The 19,409-nt window shown below is 37.0% G+C and overlaps 1 protein-coding gene across 3 annotated transcripts in view; it reads right to left on the bottom strand.

The window, feature by feature from the left end:
- LOC134527487 (peroxiredoxin 2-like) overlaps positions 1-17,955 on the bottom strand; it is a 76,655-nt gene extending 58,700 nt beyond the window's left edge. Inside the window, exon 1 of one of the 3 annotated variants that reach the window (XM_063360209.1) lies at positions 17,628-17,955. The gene's annotated coding sequence lies outside the window, so the exon portion shown is untranslated. Of the gene's footprint in view, positions 1-16,465; positions 17,218-17,306 lie in introns of those variants that run through there. The other 2 variants (XM_063360207.1, XM_063360208.1) reach the window with 2 other exon arrangements.
- Between the last annotated feature and the right edge of the window lie 1,454 nt (positions 17,956-19,409).

The following is a 19,409-nucleotide window of genomic DNA, read 5'->3' as shown; positions in this document are numbered from 1 at the left end:
CTCTAACATTTGGTGTATATTATTTTTCTATGTAAACACTATAATATAGATGTTTGGTTTTTTGTTATTAATAAAACAATTTTGCTTATTGTTGAGATAGTATAAAGTTAATCATTGCGCCTAATTCATTTGCTATATTTCAAATTTGTTTTTACAAACTAAGTTTTATTTTAGTGTAGATTTGAGGTTTAAAAACATACTCCTCAAAACAATCCTATCGAGCCCAAACTCGATGGATTTATCTTATTTAGTTCAGAAGTTACTTTGGCCATCATCCGGCTCCATCATCAGAACTTCATGGTACCATATTGTTGTATTGTCACCGAAGATACATATGTGCACCAAATTTGAGCTTAATCGGAAAAAGGGAAGTGGTTCTAATTCTGCTTCCAAGATTAGTGTCGAACATACAGACATACATACAAACTAACATCGCAAGTTAAATAAAAGCTTGTAAAAATTTTAACACTACCTGCGATGATCATATACGTACAATTATGTAACGGAAGGCAAACGAACTTTGCATAAATTATTTATGTAGGCCTATGTATGGTCACAATATCATATCACCTAACAAAAAAAATTGGTTGTCTGTAAAGTCGGTTTACGGACGATAGTTTAACGTGACGTCATAACAAAACATTGATGAAATGATTGCAAACATTTATGAATAAAATTAAATCATTTTTATTTTAATAATAAAAGAATAAATACTTGAAATTATACTAGTAATCAGATTTTTAAAATGCAAGAATAATTAATTGCGAAATTGTTGTAATAAGCAATGAAAACCACATTAACTTTTCACTTCACTTTAAAAACAGTCGAAAAAACAGTTCACGTGAAGATGACTTGTAATTAATTTTAAAAACTGGTGTTTAGCTATAAAGTTTAAATATAATTATGAACAAGTTTTCATATAAATTAACTATAATCAAATATTATAATCAATTATATGAATCACCATAATTTTTTAGTCAATTGTAACATAACCTATTATTACTGCACTCGCCCACAGATGCTACTTCTTTTAATAATAAAAGAATAAATACTTGAAATTATACTATTTATAATTTTAAAATGCAAGAATAATTAACCTTTATTGACAAAATTTTTGTTGTAATAAGCAATGAAAGCCACATTAACTTTTCATTTAAATATAATTATGAACAAGTTTTTATATAAATAAACTGTAATAAAATATCTAACATAACCTATTATTACTGCACTCGCCGACAGATGCTACTTTTTTTAATAATAAAATAATAAATACTTGAAATTATACTGGTAATCAGATTTTTAAAATGAAAGAATAATTAAACCTTTATTGCCGAAATTTTTGTAATAAGCAATGAAAACCACATTAATTTTTCACTTCACTTCATAACCAGTCGACGAAACAGTTCACGTGTAAATGTAAGTTGTGTGCTTCCGCTGTCTTTCTTCTCCTCGGACGCATATGCCAATCGAGTGGAAGAGAGATAGATGCGGCTCAAGCGTACAATGAGGGTAACGGGACACAGCGTAACGGAACAATGTGCGTAACGGGACACTTTTTTTGTGCGTGCACCCGGCGTTCATCGATTTATTAGACGTTGTCACGTCAAAAGCATAGTAGAGCCTTAACAAAGATCATGTCTGATTCGTTCCCTTAGAAACACATTTTTCGGGATAAAGATAGGCCTACGTTCTATTCCTGGACATAATCTTTCTCTATGCCAAATATTATACAAACCTGTTGAGGCGTGATTGAATAACAAAAATAAAAACTTTCGCCATTATTATAATGGTCCTGACGCTGTCGTGACACTACTTTACCAGCATTAAAATTGTTTAGTCTATGTTTTACTCTGAGTTTAATATACTAAGGGAAAAACAATATATGTCCAGTTGAGATATACCAAAGAGGATAAAGATATATGTCCAGTTTATTGCGAAAACAGGTTTAACCCAAATTCAGTCCCTACATATCAAAATTTCTAAAAAATAAATAAATAGTTTTTAGGTATTTAAGTAAGTAAGTAAGCAGTGATTTGAAACCCAATAGTATAAATATATATGTATATTTTCTCAGATTAGGGAGCTATTAAGTATATGGCGAAAACAGTTTTCACCATTTTTTTACACCTTAAATTTTTAATTTCGAAAAATCCTGAAAATACCTTTTTTTTAAGTATTTAAATCATCAATGTTTGAAAACAAAAAGCAAAGCGATATCTGCCCAGGTTATGGGGATTTAGAGGGAGATTTTAAGGAAATTGCAAAGACAGTTATTACGAACGCTGGGCTGCAGGTAAACACTCAAAGTGAATAATTAAATTAAGGCCTTGGAAGCGTCAGCCCAGAAAACTAAAACAATGACAACAATAATCACAGAGGTGCCCAGACGTCGTATAAAAGAATTTTATTTATAACCTCCTAGCAACTCTAGTAGGCTATGTGGATCGGGGATGAATACTAATGAAATAACAAGACTGGTGGTTTGATTTATATAAGTGCCCTTTTACTTAACTAATTTAGTTTTGATTTTATCTTTTAATTACATTGGTATTAAAACATCTTGATTACAAAATGGAGGGAGCCCCGGGGCAACAAAATACATATATAAGTAACACCATAATACACCATACTTTAATACTGGTTTTAAGTTAGCTCGCAGGCTCAAAAAAAAAACAAAAAAAAAAAACAATTACATTGACATTTAATTATGTCCTGTGTCCTGGCACCGGAGGTTTCGGCAGATTACCGTCCAGAAGAAATCATTTTTAGTAGAAACTCGGAGTTAAACTTGGAGTGGAGCTTGCAGCTAATTTTGGACCTCAAATTTGGAGGCTGATTTTGGAGGCTGAATTTGGACCTCAAATTTGGACCTCAACTTGGACCCCGCCTGCAACCAAAGTCCCAAATTACTTAGACTGGTTAACAGGCGGCTAAGCCTGGGCAAGACTATGCCCAGTGAAAGGAAAAAAAAAGGGGGGGGGGGGGGTAGGGATGACGACCACTTACCCAAAACAGCGGGGTGAAGTCATGTAGGCTGGCTGCAGGAGCAGAGAAGGCAGCTCGCGGCACGAATGGTCGCGGTAGACATGTTGAGAGAGAGATAAATAATTTAGATTAGCAAATAACTATTGCGGGCAGCAAAATTTAAAACTAAGAAAATTGAGGCCTCTATGCCTTGACGTTGGCGACTACATGACGTAGTGTTGAGTCTTGGTCGAACAACAGAGATTGACTCTCGCGGATCGCGACGCGTGGTCCGCACAGACCAGATGCTGCCCGCAGAATCTCCAAAAATGGCGTCGGGGCGCCTAATTAAAGTAAGCAACTGCCCCCAGACAAAGAAGGGGGGGGGGGGGGGGGGTGATTGCCCGAAGGTGTCCGGAGATGCCCGAAGGGGCGAAGCAGACTGCAACCTGTTCGCTGCGCTCTCACGCGAGTCGTAGGCGAACTAAAATCGCAATCGCACTGCGACTGCTGCCAAGGTCGATTGTGACAAGCTGTCTCTTATGGAAGGGATGAGTATTGCGCTCTGGTGGCCAAGACGAGAACCTGTCTGGAGGGTCACAGAAACGTCCGCTAGAGTGCAGTGGGCACGCTCGCGACCAGCGCTCAGAGCAAGGTTAGGGATTTTTCCCGCCGCTAGACTTCGCTGAGGGCTCTGTTTGACAAGTGGGAATGTCCTCGGGGGGGGGGGGGGGGGGGGGGGGGGGGCAATGTCTCCGCCCGGGGTTCACTGGGGGTCGTTGCTCCGGGTTTGAGTTCTCGTGAAGCCACAGGTGGGTGTTGTGGGGAGGGGGGTTTAAATTTGCTAAGTCGCCTGGGAAAGGCGTCATGTGGACCGTCCCGAGGCTTCGCCGCTGGCTGTAACTTGGTCCAGAGGCGTGCTTGCAAAACCCTTACCTATGATTGCCTCCGAGAAATGAAAGTTGCTAGCAGTGGGGTTGGGGTAGCGTTCGCTAACACGAACGTCATTTTGTTACATGGAGCAAACGTGACGCGAACCGCGGCCGAGATGCTGCGATCACAAATCGTCAGCAACCTGTATCTAATAGAAGCCTGCGAACAAGCGCAGGTGCACTGGGTTGCACAAGATTACGTCGGAGTGTACAGTAATGGAAACAAAATTTAATAAAATAAAAATTACAAATTTATTATTTGGTTTTCTTCTTTAAAAATTAAAAATTAAATTTAAATTCGTACATTTGTGCCTGAAAGTGGCCCTGAAACGGCACACAGTGTTCACCCCTATTCACTCCCTTAATTTTAGAATTTACAAAATCCTATACCATTTTTTAGGTATTTTAATTTAGCAATTTTTTGAACCAAATAGCAGTACCATATCTGCACAGGTTAGGGAGTTAAAAATAAAATGGTGTGAACATTTTTCAACCCTGTTCATCTCCTGGAGAAAATAAAGCATGCTATATTGTCAAACCCGCATTTCTATGATATAAGCTGTTATGAGAGCAGCTACACTAGTCCACGCAGCAGCTTTTACGAAAACCTGGTACCGTGGAGTGTGTGTGTACATATATATATTGTATACACATAAATAGAGAGCTTAGAGCTTAGTTTAACAGTGAGTACACTTCATTTTGTATGTTATAATTACTGGCCATAATCCGGCACTCAGAAGTTTTCACATATACTTTTTCATTTTTATTACTTTAAACTCTGTTCTATTACATTAACTTTACATGGCATCGCCCATTTTTACATTTTTGGGTGCAAACAACGTAAGTTACAACTATGGTGAGTAGGCCTTCTGCGTTACACAGTTTAAAACCCACTACAGCCAAGAAAAATGCAACACTACTTCCACAAAACCACAAGAACATAGACAAGTTGTCACGGCAATCTTTATAAAAGCTTGTCACGGTTATCTTTATAAGAGCTATCTACTATCCCTCACCGAATGTCAACAACAAAGCTGTCGTGTGCCTGTGTGCACATCTACGGCCGTATAAGTCGCTGTAATGCCCACTGGGTGTACTCACGCCCCGTGGTCTTATTCTGTAATAGTACCTAGCAATAAGTTGCATTATAAATTTATTTGCGTTGCATTTCCTTCACATATAGCTTTATGATCTCTTGGGCGATTGTATAAGCGTCGATTTTGTTACTGATGGTAGACATAAGTCAGCAGATAACTATAATGCTTAAATAAAATATAACAAGGAAACTGAGACTGTTCGTTTTGTCGTACACCATAAGTTAAATATTAATTTGTATAGACTTACATTGATTGCATTTTGAGTAGAATATTTTGTTTCCTCCGGCGCCAGACGCCAGGCGGTGGATTGTGATTGTCGGTCCGCCATCTTGGATTGTAACGTAACGGCGGCCATCTAGGATGAGTGTGACCTTGACCTTTGACATTGACCCCGGTGGCCATATTGGATCCGCCATCTTGGATCTGCCATTTTGGATGACGTCACTTTGTTTTCTCGAACATTACGGCAATTTGTTTTCCGCTATTTTGAATTATGATGTCACCGTTGCAATTTCAGTTACGTCCACCATCTTTAACTCTTGATGAAATTTTCGTCACCGACGCCATATCGATTTTTTTCTGTTCCATTGGAGACCACCATCTTGGATGCTGTCAAATTAGTTTCTGTTGTTTGGTCCTAGAGAGCGCCAGCGTCGCTCTTGATTTTTTTTCTGTTCCACTGGAGGCCATCATCTTGGATACCGTCGACTGTTTCTGCGGTTTGTTCCTAGAGAGCACCAGCGTCGCTTTGTCGTATCACATAAGGTCGATGTTCCATTACCTACCATAGCTATTATGGTCCTTATCGACATATTACATTTAATTTTTTATGCAAAATACATTGGAAGTACTGTGATTCAAACCATCGCAGCTCCGATCTCTAGGTTGGAAAACTACGCCTTTAACCACACGGCCATCGAAACATTTACCAGACTGAGAATTAAATAAGGTATATATAAAAATAACATGCATATTCAGACTTGTAATTTTTTTTAATTTGAAGTAATAATAATATCATCACCTGTTCGAGACAGAACCACCATCTTGTATTAAGACGTAACGGATTCAATTATCGTTACGGTCGCCATTTTGAAAATCCGTCATTTGTATGTTAGAATATCGAAATTTTTTTTAAAAATCTTTGAAAAAATAATCAATCAAATTGAATAATAAAAAATTCATAAAATATTACTAAAAAACCATTGTTAAACACATCGTTATGCTCGCCAGTTTGGATTATATAAATGTGGCACTTTTCGTTATGGCTGCCACCTTGGTTGAGTACGATGTCATCATTATACTTTATGTTACGACCGCCATATTGAATCCTATTTATGTTGCAATTTCCGTTACGCCCGCCATATTGAAAATCTTTATTTATTATCCGATTTTAATGAAAACGTTCAAAATTCATTAAATAATTAACTTATTAGAATACTGATTGATTAGATCGATTCCAGTCCTCGGTTCGATTCCCGGCAAGAGTAAACATTCGATCCTTCTTCCACAGAAGCTACCTAGACTGACCTCACACCCCCAATAAGGTATATATATATATCGTCAGCTGGTATGACGTCATGTCCGCCACCTTGCCTTCGTCCGCTGGAGGCCGCCATCTTGTTTTCGTCTGCTAGTGTATGCTGGCGACATGTAAGTTTAATTTTCTGTTCACCATACCTTTGTCCTCAACTGTTGGCATTGAACTTTGATCTTGACCTTGAAATTTTACCTTGAAATTTGACTTTGACCTTGACATTTAACCTAGTCCTTGACGATCATCATGGAAATGACATTTTGTGTTCAGTACATGCTACCAGGAGCTACCACCTGCTAGCGGTCATTGTCACCATCTTGTTTTCGTCTACTGGAGTACTCCATCTTGTGTGTACTCGTCTTATAAAGTACATTACCATAATACTTGTTTAAGTTTTACCGGCTAGAGTGCAGTAACCATTTATTATTACTGAAGTGCCCGCCATTTCGAAATTTGGGCGCCATATTGCAATCATGTAATTAGATAGTTAGAAATACGGGAAAAATTCCAGAATTCACTTCAAAAAATTTACAATTAATTTACAAATTGAATCGGTCAGTTCCTGTCTTTGGTTTGATACTTGAACAGTAACAAGTGTAACTAAATATTAAATAAATTTTAGAATCTGTTTTCCATTACCTTTCGCGGAGTTTATTAATCATTCTCTCTTCAAAAATAAAACTCAAGACAATGTCCGTCAATGTACGGCGAATTAAATACGTTGCCGATAAGCCCAAAATGAAAATTCTAGTTTTTCGATAATCTGAATAACCTCTAAACCGTTCTTGTACAAAGCCATACATACAGGCCAATTATCTCCGGACCACGAGACCGGGTAATAAACAATGTCAGACGTATAAACAAGTCATTTCCGAACCTCACGACCTTCTTCATCGACAGATAATAAGATTCAATTAAACCAACGTAACATTTTTTACGCTTACAAGAGGAACAATATTCCCATTAATAAAGGCAGCACATTTTGGAAGCACCACCAACAAAAGGAAACACCATCAACATAAAGACAGCATATTTGGAAAAACCATCAACAAAAAGGCAGCACATTTGGAAGCACCATCAACAAAAAGGCAGCACATTTTGGAAGCACAAACAAAAAGGCAGCACATTTTGGAAGCACAAACAAAAAGGCAGCACATTTTAGAAGCACAATCAAAAGGCAGCATATTTTGGAAGCACAATCAAAAAAGGAAGCACATTTTGGAAGCACCATCAACAAAAAGGCAGCACATTTGGAAGCACCATCAACCAAAAAGCAGCACATTTGGAAGCACAATCAAAAAAGGAAGCACATTTGGAAGCACCATCAACAAAAAGGAATTGCATTTGGAAGCACAATCAAAAAGGCAGCACATTTTAGAAGCACAAACAAAAAGGCAGCACATTTTGGAAGCACAATCAAATAGGAAGTACCATCAACAAAACTGCAGCACATTTGGAAGCACCATCAAAAAAAAGGCAACACATTTGTAGCACAATCAATAAAGGAAGCACATTTGGAAGCACAATCAAAAAAGGAAGCGCATTTGGAAGCACAAGTTACGAGATCTATGTCTTAGTTAGAAATCAGAATACAAGAAATAAAAACATTAAATTTTTACTTTCAATATTTATTTTATTTCTCCACATTATACAAATGCAAGTAAAACAAGCCATTATTGTATGTAGCCAGCTTTTCTTAATTCTTTAAAGATGATGGATATTTCTTTGATGCACGAATGGTTTCCTGCACAAAGCAAGCCATGTAGAAGTCTTACACATCAACCAATATGTTTGGATCTTTCCATGATGTGTAATCAATCCCTTCTACCACCATCTTACTTGCTTGTTTATTATAAATACTTTTAATATCACAATCGTCCCAGTGATCATAATAAGCTTTATCTGATTTATTTATTATAACACGTGGTTTCCATCGTTTCGGTCTCAGGACACCGCCACATTCTTCGATCTTGTCAGCTTTTGGTGCTTCATCACAGTCTATGCCTTTGTCAACAGCCTCAGAGTCACTGTAGCAATCACCGTAAAAGGCATCGTCTTCACCCAGATCACCGTAAAAATTCGATATCGATGATGTCGAAGTACCATTATCGTCTTCATGCTTCCTTTTTAGGAGTCCATCATCATTTTTACAAAGTAAGAAAGATCTACTTGAATTCGGCTGGAATGTATTCTCACTTTTCACGTTAAGGATTCTTCCATTGTCTTCATTCTTCCATAAATCATCAACGTCCTTCAATTTAAGTTCTTTGTCGAGATCGGAACATAATCTCTCCCAAGACAAGGAAAATTATTGTCATAATGCAGGACACCCTTCCTTAGTCTAGTAGATCCATCATTGTCCTCTAGCTTGTTCACAGGCATGGCGTTAAGTTCTGTCATGTCTTTTTAAGCTCTCTCCCCCCGTAAACGACTTGCTACATCGAACACAACTTATATTGCGAAGTGGATTTTTAACATAGTCATTCTTCTGCGTACAAGCTAGAGGACAACGATGGATCTAATAGACTAAGGAAGGGTGATCTACATTACGACAATAAATTCCTTGTCTTGGGAGAGATTTTGTTCGTGGCTCTCCCGTTCTCGACAAAGAACTAAAATTGAAGGACGTTGATGATTTATGGAAAAATGAAGACAATGAAAGAATCCTTAACGTGAAAAGTGAGAATACATTAAAGCCGAATTGAAGTTGATCTTTCCTACTTTGTAAAATTGATGGACTCCTAAAAAGGAAGCATGAAGACAATGAAGACACTACGACAACATCGATATGGAATTTTTACGGTAATCTGGGTGAAGACGATGCCTTTTACGGTGATTGCTACAGTGACTCTGAGGCTGTTGACAAAGGCATAGACTGTGATGAAGCACCTAAAGCTGACAAGATCGAAGAATGTGGTGGTGTCCTGAGGCCGAAACAATAGAAACCACGTGTTATAATAAATAAATCAGATAAAGCTTATTATGATCACTGGGACGATTGTGATATTAAAATTATTTATAATAAAACAAGCAAAAAGATGGTGGTAGAAGAGATTGATTACACATCATGGAAAGATCCAAACATATTGGTTGACCGGCTTTTCTACATGGCTCGCTTTGTGCAGGAAACTATTCGTGCATCAAAGAAATATCCTTCATATTTAAAGAACTGACTAAAGCTGGCTACATACAATAATGGCTTTTTTTAATTGCATTTGTATAATGTGGAGAAATAAATATTGAAAGTAAAAATTTAATGTTTTTATTTCTTGTATTCTTATCTCTAACCAAGACTTAGTTCTCGTAACTTGTGCATCCAATTGTGCTGCCTTTTTTTTTGTTTATGGTGCTTCCAAATGTGCTTCCTTTATTGATTGTTCTTCGAAAATGTGCTGCCTTTTTTGTGCTTCCAAAATGAGCTTCCTTTTTGTTGATAGAGATTCCAAATGTGCTTCCTTTTTTGTTGATTGTGCTTCCAAATGTGCTTCCTTTTTTGATTGTCCTTCCAAATGTACTGCCTTTTTGTTGATGGTGCTTCCAAATGTGCTGCCTTTTTGATTGTGCTTCTAAAATGGGCTGCCTTTTTGTTTGTGCTTCCAAAATGTGCTGCCTTTTTGTTGATGGTGCTTCCAAATGTGCTGCCTTTTTGTTGATGGTGCTTCCAAATGTGCTGACTTTTTGTTGAAGGTGCCTCCTTTTTGTTGATGGTGCTTCCAAAATGTGCTGCCTTTATTAATGGGATTATTGGTCCTCTTGTAAGCGTAAATACATGTTACGTTGTTTAATTGAATATAAATATCTGTCGATGAAGAAGGTCGTGAGGTTCGGAAATGACTGGTTTATACATGACATTGTTTATGACCCGGTCTCGTGGTCCGGAGATAATTGGCCTGTAGGTATGGCTTTGTAAATGAACGGTTTAGAGGTTATTCAGATTATCGAAAAAATATACTTTCATGTTGGGCTTATAGGCACTGTATTTAATTCATCGTACATTGACGTATATTGTCTTGAGTTTTATTTTTGAAGAGAGAATGATTAATTAACTCTGCAAAAGGTAATGGAAACAAGAATCTAAAATTTATTTAATATTTAGTTACACTTTTCACTGTTCAAGTATCGAACCAAGGACAGGAACTGATCGAATCAATTTGTAAATTAATTGTAAATATTTTTTAATGAATTCTGGAATTTTTCCCGTATTTCTAGCTAAATAATTACATGATTCCAATAAGGCACCCAAATTTGGAGATGGCGGGCACTTCAGTAATAATAAATGATAACTGCACTCTAGCGGGTAAAACTTAAACAAGTATTATGGTAATGTACTCTATAAGACGTTTACACACAAAATGGAATCCTCCAGCCGACGAAAACAAGATGGTGACAATGACCTCTAGCAGATGGTAGCTACTGGTAGCATGAACTGAACACAAAATGTCGGATTATGATGGTCGTCAAGGTCAAGGTCAAATTTCAAGGTCAAAGTTCAATGCCAACAGTTGAGGAAAAAGGTAAGGTGAACAGAAAATTATACTAACATGTCGCCAGCACACTCTAGCTGACGAAAACAAGATGGAGTACTCCAGCAGACAATGACCGCTAGCAGGTGGTAGCTTCTGGTAGCATGTACAGAACACAAAATGTCGGTTTCATGATGATCGTCAAGGACAAGGTTAAATGTCAAAGTCAAATTTCAAGGTAAAATTTCAAGGTCAAGATCAAAGCCAACAGTTGAGGACAAAGGTATGGTGAACAGAAAATTAAACTTACATGTCGCCAGCATACACTAGCAGACGAAAACAAGATGGCGGCCTCCAGCGGACAAAGGCAAGGTGGCGGACATGACGTCATACCAGCTGACGATATATATATATATATACCTTATTATTGGTGGTGTGAGGTCAGTCTATGTAGCTTCTGTGGAAGAAGGATCGAATGTTTACTCTCGCCGGGAATCGAACAGAGGACTGGAATCGATCTAATCAATCAGTATTCTAATAAGTTAATTATTTAATGAATTTTTAACTTTTTTTCATTAAAATCGGATAATAAATAAAGATTTTCAATATGGCGGGCGTAACGGAAATTGCAACATAAATAGGATTCAATATGGCGGTCGTAACAAAGTGTAATGATGACATCGTACTCAACCAAGATGGCAGCCGTAACGAAAAGTGCCACATTTATATAATCCAAATTGGCGAGCATAACAATGTGTTTAACAGTGTTTTTTTTAGTAATATTTTATTAATTTTTTATTATTCAATTCGATTGATTATTTTTTTAAAGATTTTTAAAAATTTTCCCGATTTTCTAACATACAAATCACGGATTTTCAAGATGGCGACCGTAACGATAATTGAATTAGTTACGTCTTAATACAAGATGGTGGTTCTGTCTCGAACAGGTGATGATATTATTATCACTTCAAATTAAAAAAATCACAAGTCCGAATATGCATGTTATTTTTATATATATACCTTATTTAATTCTCAGTCTGGTAAATGTTTCGATGGCCGTGTGGTTAAAGGCGTAGTTTTCCAACCTAGAGATCAGAGCTGCGATGGTTTGAATCACAGCGCTTCCAATGTATTTTGCATAAAAAATTAAATGTAATATGTCGATAAGAACCATGATAGCTATGGTAGGTAATGGAACATCAACCTTATGTGATAAGACAGAGCGACGCTGGTGCTCTCTAGGAACAAACAGCAGAAACAAAGTCGACGGTATCCAAGATGGTGGCCTCCGGTGGAATAGAAAAAAAATCAAGAGTGATGCTGGCGCTCTCTAGGACCAAACAGGAACTAATTCAACAGCATCCAAGATGGTGGTCTGTGGAACAGAAAAAAAAATCGATATGGCTGCCGTGATGAAAATTTCATTAAGAGTAAGTGGGGCCCTTGATTTAAAAATGGCGGGACGTAACGGAAATTGCAACGGTGACATCATAATTCTAAATGGCGGAAAACAAATTGACGGAATGTATGAGAAATCAAAGTGACGTCATCCAAAATGGCAGATCCAAGATGGCGGATCCAATATGGCCACCGGGGTCAAGGTCAATGTCTCACTCATCCAAGATGGGCGCCATACGTTCAATCCAAGATGGCGGACCAACAATCACAATCCACCGCCTGGAGCCTGGTGCCGGAGGAACCACAACATACGTCTATTTTGTGTGTAAAAGTGTTTTATCTGCGCCGATCATTCAACAATAGGGGACAATTCAAAACTGTCTTGGAATAAAATAAATAGTATCAACTGTCTGGGTAGCCGATCAGGATTTTACGAACTGTATGCCTACAAGGAAAAAACCTGAAAGGCGGCCTTTCCGATGTGGCACAATTAAGGGTTTTCTTTCCCTTAAAACCAAGCGAACAGCCAACTCTGGAAAGGCAGCCCATCAGGATTTTACGAACTGTATGCGTACAAGGAAAAAACCTGAAAGGCGGCCTTTCCGATGGGGCTAAATTCAGTGCCCACAACGATCTAACGAAAAATAAAAATTTCTGAAAGGTACCCTTGCCAATGGGGCACAATTCAGGATATTTTCCCGCAAAGAACAAAGCAAAAATCAAGGCCTGGAAAGGCAAATTGTTTTGCATATGAAGAAAAACATGAAAGGTGCCCTTTCCAATAAGGCATATTTCAGGATAATTTTTGGCTTAAAATGAAGTCTATATAACACGTTCTGGAAAGGTAGCCTATCAGGATTTTACAAATTCTTTTGCATATGAAGAAAAACCTGAAAGGCACCCCTTCAAATGGGGCATATTTCAGGATTCTTTTCGGTTTAAAATTCAGTTGATAACTCGTTCTGGAAAGGCAGCCAATCAGGATTTAAATAATTGTATGTGTGCTTGAAAACACCTGAAAGGCGCCCTTTCCAATGGGGCGCAATTCAGTCGCCCCAGGTCAGCTACATTATAAATACTTTAAAACTAAACTACCATTAAAATTAATTGTATTATTTTTAATGTCCGTTCAGTTTAAAAGTATTTATAATTTAGCTGACCTGACCTAATCTACCTTTGTCCTGTTTTGTTAGGTCAGGTCAGTTACATTATAAATACTTAAAACTATACAAGTAAAATTAATTTATATTATTTTTAATTTCCATTTATTTTGAAGTATTTATAATGTAACTAACCTTACCTATTGGAAAATTTATGTTATTTAGGCATTCACGCACACACTGCAAAATATAAAATTGCGGCGGTCGAATGATTACATAGGTCTTGTATTACAAAATAAGAACGGCGATCTCTCCAAAAGTAATTGGAATTTCTTATCTCCGCAGGCTGTAATGAAAAGAGGATGTAAAAGAGCATATAATGAAAGTTATTTCAGATTTTTAAAAAAATTTTTGACGGTAATCCGTACACTACATATTTACCGTTGTTTCTTTCTAATTAACCTAAGCATGCAAAGTGTATTAGGATTGTGGTCATCATGTTTCAGCTAATATCTATGTCTAATAAAGAATAGTTTGCTCAAACTACATGGAAAGTTCACTAGTAACCTTTTACTAAAAACAAATTTTCTATAGCTGCAGAAGTTGAGGCTAGTTTCTTAAGATACTATGGACACAAGCAGTGTACAACTTTGTTTTCAGTTGAAACCTTTGAGATCACATGCCGTGTGTAGGAAAATAATTCTGTTCTGCAATAAGCTGCCAGAAAACAAGGACACATACTGAAATATTAACACTTTTAAGCTACCTTTGACCTGTAGTGTTGACAAAAAAATCTGTAAAAATTTAACTTTTGTTTTATTGCACCTTAGCATCTGAAATAAAATCTTTGAATTCTTTCTAGATTCTAAGATATAATTTTGTTTGATGTAATCCTATATAAAAATTTCGAAACCTAGCCACGTAGAAACTGATATTTTTTGTCAACACCACAGCTCAGAGGTAGGTACCTTAAAAGGGTAATTGTTCCTCATTTCATATCCAGTTGTATTTAAACATTAAATATTAAAATAAAAGACAGGAATTAAATTTTTTGTGATGCAAAGCTGTATAATTAACAAAATATTATTGATTTTGAAAAAATGTAGGTAAATATTTACAATCGCTGTAGATGCCAAAAAAAAATGCTAAAAATCCGAAAATACTTTTATTCTATGCTCTTTCACTTCCTCTTTTCAAATCAACCGGCGGAGATAAGAAATTCCAAATACTTTAGGAGATATGGAATTTAAAAATTTTGAACATGTAGAGTAGCGGTATTTGCGAAAAATAATTCTAAAAATCTGAAATTACTTTTATTATATGCTCTTTCACTTCCTCTTTACATTAAAACCGGCGGAGATAAGAAATTCCAAATACTTTAGGAGATATCAAATTTTTAGATTTTCATCACAATACCTGTGAATTCAGGCGGCCACCATTGTTTCTTGTTTACGAGACGAGTATGATTTTTTTCCGCGTAGGTGAACCGACCATTGTTGCTTGTTTACGTTTATGATTTTTTATTTTCGCGATGTAGGTAGAACGACTACATCATTTTCTACTAATGGCAAAGGAATGTACCCGCCTCTAACGTATCTGAGTTTTTAACGTTTCAAATTTTAATGTTTTATTTGTTGCGCAAGTAATAAGTAAAAAAATTACGTGAGTTCCTACCGTTCATCCTTTGTCCCGGTTTGTTAGGTCAGGTCAGCTACATTATAAATACTTTAAAACAAAACAACCATTAAAATTAATTTATATTATTTTTAATGTCTGCTTAGTTTGAAAGTATTAATAATGTAACTGAACTGACCTAATCGACCATTTTAATTAATTAGGCATTCACGAACGGTAAATCAAGACGCACATAAAGTTCTGCCATTTCCGATTACACCCGAACCATTTACCTTCGGCCAACCTCGGTTTAATTTATTAATATTTATATTTCTCTGTTTATTTTAATGTAGCTATACTAACCTAACTAACCGTCCATAGTGTTTTAAAGTGTTTTAATGTAGCTAACCTAACATAACATAACTATAATAAAAGTATTTTCAGATTTTAATAGATACTCCTAAACAAGAAACAATGTAGTCGTTCACCTACGTCGCGGAAAAAAAAATCATACTCGTCTCGTAAACAAGAAACAATGGTGGCCGCCTGAATTCACAGGTATTGTGATGAAAATTTAAAAATTTGATATCTCCTAAAGTATTTGGAATTTCTTACCTCCGCCGGTTGATTTGAAAAGAGGAAGTGAAAGAGCACAGAATAAAAGTATTTTCAGATTTTTAGCATTTTTTTTGGCATCTACCGCGACTCTACATATGATGAAATTAAAAAATTCGATATCTCCTAAAGTATTTGGAATTTCTTACCTCCGCCGGTTGTTTTGAAAAGAGGAAGTGAAAGGGCACAGAATAAAAGTATTTTCAGATTTTTAGCATTTTTTTTTGGCATCTACCGCGATTGTAAATATTTACCAAAATGTATACAAATTTGAGAAAAATTGTTCCCCGGAGCAACTGCACAGTGTGTATTTTAACATTAAAATTAATAAAGTAAGTAGTTGAATGTGTTTGTAATTTGAAACTGTACAATTACAAAAAATATATTTTGTTTTGTAGTTATGCTTTATAAAGCTTTGATATAAACTGGATAGACAATTAAGGAACATTGTCCACAAGGGAAATTGTTCCATGTAACTTATCCAATTGTATTTAAACATAAAATGTTAAAATAATTGGAGCAATTTAATGTTTTTGTGATGCGAAACTGTACTATAACCAAAATATAATCTGATTGTGAAAATTTGACTTATAAAACATTGATAAAACTGGATACGCAATGAGGAACAATTACAGATTTGAAAAATTTACAACTGGGATAAGAAGCATTCTATGACTTCATAATTATCTCTCCGAGAGATCATGTGTTATTCTCACAAATATCAACTACCAGACAACTTACTACTCACCTCTTACAAGGGCTTACTAAGCCTGATGAGTTTGGAGAAAATTGTTGCAAGATGTACAATCTTAGTGATTAAAAAATATATTATTGTCACACTTAAAATTTTTAGTCATTCCGAAGGAATTTTAGTGATAACTAAAGACTTTACGAAATTTTCACAAAATGTTTTGGTGGAAACTTAGAAGAGAACTGTATAAATTAAGGATTACCATAAAGTTACCCAGTCATGCTACAGTAAAAAACCATTATCTTTAATCACAAAATATTTATTACTACTTGCAATTTTCAACATCTTTTTACATTTGCAAGGAGTTCTGTTCCACTCCACTTGTTCCCCTCCTCCGCCCTTGGGACACTAATTAAATGCCCATATACATGTAAAAATGAACTGTTCGATATTACATAACATTTATGATCAATTACATAAGTAAAGAAACATACAATATAATTAATATTCTTTTTATGTTGCCCTTCTCCCACCCCCACCAAACCCAAAATGTATTGTTTGCACCCTTGCTCGAATGCCACCAAACCATTTATTTACAATCCCAGTAAATTTACTTTCTAGATCTACTACAGCCTTTAGGTTGAAAATTTTTTAAGAAAACCTAATATTGGTTATCACGTTTACGCATCAACTAACTTTTCATTGTTACGAAACAATTCTAGATAAAGAATGACGTAACTAGTCGAGAACTTTCATTCCTACAATTAAGGGACGTAACACTGTAACTCAACATACACTTAAGTTATAAAAATGTACACAACCCTCAAAGTTAAAAAAAATATATATATTTTCAAAAGTTTACGGAAAGAACAATGTCTGTAAGTCAAGGACAACATACCGATTAAAAATCCGTGACCCTGACGACAAAGTAACTACCTTCCGCTAATAGTTCTTCCTCGTTTAAGCAATAATGTTCATCAGACTTCTGATATAACATTATAGTTTTTTAATTTAGCACTAGGACGTAATGAAAAAAGTTATAATTTGACAATGTCATTTCTTTTGTCAACCGGCATTAAGGCATTAAATCGGCATAGGACAATAGGAACCTTCAAAAACACTATGAAAGTAACCACCCAAAATAAATTATATGAAAAACGTCCTAAAGTAAAAATGAATCAACATTTAACATAAGAAATTTTCATTAGCACATACTTACGTATTTATTCAATTAATTACAGAGATGATTCAAAACTACAGCCAAACCCAAATTCAACTGTGATGTGATCACAAAGCAAGTAAGATGTGATGGGCATAGAAGAGAGAGATAGGGAGACCTAAGAAGCACATAAAGTTCTGTAATTCCCGATTACACCCGAACAATTCACCTACGGCAAACTTCGGGATTTGTTTTATTTTTATGAAAAAAGGTTCGCTTTGAGCCTTGGCCGAGGACGGACGCGTCAAGCGGAGCTGCGAGATTCCAGGAACAGCCTGTTTACTCGCACACAGGCCAGGTGGTATTCCCAGGTTTTCCTAAGAAGTATAAGCGTGCAAAACAACCCGGGTTGTAGCTAACCCTACAGCCTAGCCACAACCCGGCTTAATACCGGGTGCGTGGTCAGTGGGTGTTAGTGCGTTGTAGGGTGTAACTAGCGACATTACTTGACGCCAACCGCCGGTGCTCCCCCTGGTCCGCAAAGGTCGTTATGCCACAGCAACACTGGCTCCGAAGTGCGACGAACAAGCCCAAGCGTGATCTTCACAAAGTGTAAGAAAGTGCACCGCAACGAACGCCGCGACGACGACAGCGCCCGGCCGGGTGTGGCAATGCGCCTAACTAAACACTTGATTATTTTGTTAATTAAAACAACCCAAATTAATAACAATTTAAAAGAAGGGTTCATGTAAGGGAAATTATGTCTAATTGTCTTATAAGCATATGTTGTATAATGTGTTTCTAAGTCCAAAACTGGTCGGGTCGGTTTTCCCGCGTTCCACGCGTTTAGGCGCGAGGCCGCCGGGCGGTCTCGCGCTCAGTCGTCATCAGGGGCTCACAGGGGTCGGACGCTCCGCGCACGTCGGGCCAGCACTTCTAGTTTTTCTTCAACATTTCAGCAATAGTGTAAGTTTCTACAAACCTTTCAATCAGCTCGGCGCCGACCCCACTTCGGTCGCACGATACTTCGTGCGACTCTTAGCTTAATAATTTATTCCCTACAGGGATCTTTAACTTAATACGTAAGGCCATGTCCAGTTTAAGGACAGCGTAATATTACTTTCGTATTGTAACTTTCTTCGTGTTTTAGTGTAATTGGTTACGTGTGTTTTAAGTGACTATCTTGCCACGCATTGAGACTTTACGCGTACGTCGCTCACTGACGTGACTGCATAACTTTTCGAGACTTTAGTTCTGTCGCAGGCTAGACTGCAAACAGCCCTAATCACAGGGTTTCCGCTATTCGTTTACTTTTCTACATAATTTGTGCAACTATAATTCCGTGACTGAATACTGAATCTTACTCAGGGACACGTAGCCATCGATTCAACCCGTTGATTTCACTTTGCAATCTAACCTGGTCGCGCGTATTGTTCGCCCGCGTTTGTACGTGTGTCACAGCGGTTTGACAACGGACGCGGCCAGTAACAGGACCAATCCGTGTATCAACGTTGAATAAAGTGCAGTGTTTTTGTAATCTGTTTATTACTTATTTAAAAGGCGTCCTGGGTGGCCTAAACAGCCCAGGTAATTTTTGAACGTAATTTTCAAACTCCTAGACGCACTCCTGCCTGCAGCCACGAGGCCGAACCCCCGTTAAAAACCCTGAGATCTTTTCAAACATTCATACTTAATTATAAAACATAAACAGGCAGCGGGGATAGCGTCAGACTGATCAGTTAAGTGACGAGCAGGTGATGCAGGAGTGCATCGATGTGCCCCTGCCGAGCGACGGCGAAACCGAAATGTCTAGCGACGACGGCTTTACAACAGTCGTCTCAA

Source organism: Bacillus rossius, chromosome 1, assembly GCF_032445375.1.
Source record: "Bacillus rossius redtenbacheri isolate Brsri chromosome 1, Brsri_v3, whole genome shotgun sequence".
NCBI classification, from domain to species: Eukaryota; Metazoa; Arthropoda; class Insecta; order Phasmatodea; family Bacillidae; genus Bacillus; species Bacillus rossius.
The sequence above is the reverse complement of the archived record's forward strand: the minus strand, read 5'-3'. Positions and strand labels throughout refer to the sequence as shown.